The sequence below is a fragment of the Marmota monax genome, unplaced genomic scaffold, assembly GCF_021218885.2.
Source record: "Marmota monax isolate L192 unplaced genomic scaffold, Marmota_monax_Labrador192_F-V1.1 WCK01_AAM20220418_F8-fsc00226, whole genome shotgun sequence".
Classification (NCBI taxonomy): Eukaryota; Metazoa; Chordata; class Mammalia; order Rodentia; family Sciuridae; genus Marmota; species Marmota monax.
In genome coordinates this window covers 1,473,086-1,475,838 of record NW_026693142.1, presented here as the reverse complement: position 1 = coordinate 1,475,838, position 2,753 = coordinate 1,473,086, and positions in this window count along the sequence as shown.

Genomic DNA, 2,753 nt, shown 5'->3' with positions numbered 1-2,753 from the left:
CACTCCCACCTCGTGGCCCCCCAGCCCTTCCCTCACCTGCCTCACCCCACCTGCCTACCCAGAGCTCTGTGCATTCGCCCCCCCCCCAACAGGTCTCTGCACCAGCCACGCAGGCTTTGATAGGTCTGACTCCTAATTTTGCACGATATGAGGGAAGAGTGCTCCATCAGTGCTTATCAGGAAAGAGAAGAAGGCAATGCTCCTGAGAGGGCTGAGGAGCTCCAAGACTCCCAAGCTTCTGCCCTGTGGCCTCCATGCTGCCTGGCTGCTCCTGACCTGGAGGTGGGTCCCCAGTGTGGACGGGCTATGTGCGGTGGACACACAGTGAGTCATGAGGGCCCTGTGGGGTCCACTGAGCCCCCATCAATGGGGCAGGCAGGGAAACCCATCCTCAGATCCCCTCTGAAGGGGGACCATTGCGTGGGCACCGGGTTCTTCTGAGATCAGGATCGTGGACTCCCAGAGCTGAGGGCTGAGGGAGCTTCCACAGCAGCCCCCCTCTCTCATGTACACACTCCTCCCTCACCCTACTCGCACCTGCTCTCCAGAAAGAACCGGAATCCTGCACACACTCCCAGCCTTCTGCTCTGCTGGGTGAGGCCCAAGTGCAGCTCCACTCCGGGGGCAGCTGCGGGAGAAGGGGTCCCAGGACACACTGGCATCCAGGTAGGACAGGGGAGCATCCCGAGGTGGGACTCCAGCTGGAGACCCGAAGCCCAACAGTTTTGCCCCAACCCACCTGACCCCATGCCCCAGGCTTGGGGATTCCCATCAAGGAAGTCAGTAAAGCAGCGATTCTGATTAGACTGTTGGGAGTGAGGCCCCGGCAGCTTGCCGGCTTTTTCAAAGCTCCCCAGGTGATTCTACTGTGTACAGGTTTAATGTATTAACTTTCCCAGGGGCATCTGCATTTTAAGTAGCTCAAAGATTGCAGGGATGATAGGCTCATGGTTGAGTTCCAAGGCACAGCACACAGACCAGGACCAGAAGAACTAAGTCTTGGATCCAGCTCTGTCCCTTTCCCTGGTCAAAAGGCTACCTACCCACACTGTGTGCCTCTCTCCAACTTGCAAAGGTAGCTGGAGGGTAGGAAAGTGCTCTGGGACTTTGGGGGTCCACCTGCCTGAGGCGTCATTCAGAGCTGGAGGAAACACCAGGGCATTGTGACTTAGTGGAGGCAGGCTGGTCTGAGACTGCGTCAGCAACTGCCACAAAGCAGCATCTCTCAGGCTGCATATTCACATGGAAGCACACTCCCTGCCCTGGAGTGTCTACTTGATAGAGTGCCACCACTGTCCTCACCCTTAGCAGGAGCAACACTTCAACCCCTCCTCTGTGAAGCCCGTATGCCGTGCCTGCTCAGCCTCTGTGAAGCAAACCTGGCCCCGGCAGCAGTCCTGGGGAAAGACTGTGGCCACTGCTGAGCCAGGGGTTCCCTGGGCACTGGGAGGAAAGTGACCCGAAAAGCCCACTCCAGGAGCAAGCTCAGCCTCCTCTCTGCAGCTCTCAAGCTGCTGGCACTCCACCAGCTGGGCCAGCAGGACTGGCAGCAGGAGCACTGGGCTAGGCATGAATGGTCACTGGCAACTCACTTCCAAGAGTGATCAAAACCAGGAGGGACCCAGGTTCTCCCCACAGTGGTGGAGCTGCTGCGGGGGTGGAAGATCTCCAGTACCCTCTGCACTGTGCTGCCAAGAGTCAGCTTGGTGAGCTCCAGCTGCTATCACTCAGCAGCAGAGACAGCTTCTCATAGGCCACAGCCACCAGAGGTCCTGTGCACGATGGCCTCAACGCTCATCTGCTCTCCGCTGCAGTATGACAGACATGGATGCAGGAAACCCGAGAAGGCTGAGCTATGCCAGGTCCCCACTTCCTGGCATTTTCACGGGAACAGAGCTGCTACCTCAGGTCAGCTGCCGGCATGGCCACAGGCCACCTGGGTTCCTTGACCAAGTAGCACACAGAGCTCACATCCCTCAGACCCAGGGGTGGGCAAGAAGCAGCCCCCTTGGAACAGTACGAAGGGCCAGTTTCCCTCTAGAGTTTAGAGGAGACTGTGGCTAAAAATCACAAAAAGAGATAGAGCAGCAGAAATTCAATTTGCCAAAACAGGAAAAATCCAGAAAGAAAATGAAACTGAATAGCTGGATGGAAAGAGATTGTGCAGAACTATTATAAGGAAGAGGAATCAAAGGGGAGGGACACAGGGAAGAGGAAAGGTGAGCTTGGAGCCTGTGGAGTGAAACCGGGGAGCCTGGGGGAGCCCCGCAGGCAGAGGTGGGGAGGCCAGGGCAGAGCTGCAGATCCCTACTCTGAACCGGGGGAAGGGCAAGTGGGGTGAGGCTGGACCCACACGGCTAGCCCTGCTTCCTGGTCCTGCCAAGCTGGGGGTGCGGGGATTTCCCAAACCAGCCACGCAGGAGCCGAAGGCAGAGTGAGGAGGCCACCTAGCGGCAGGGGCCGGAAGGGAGGGGAGGGGCCCAGGACGGCGCCTCCTGGGGGGCTGGGGCAGAAGGCAGACCCGCACCTGTGCTCAGCGGGGAGGCTGGGTGGAGGGCTGGAGCGAGGCAGGAGTGGTTGAAAGCATGGAGGGAGGGAGGGGGGCTAAAAACGATCCCCAGAAAGAAGGGAATCGCCTAGACAAATTGGAAATGGGTCCTGAGGGCGCTGGGAATGTCTGGTCCTGTCTTGCAGAAGCCAGGGTTTGGAACCTCTGACTGGCACAGGGAGGGGCCCAAATTGTCTGGAGGGGG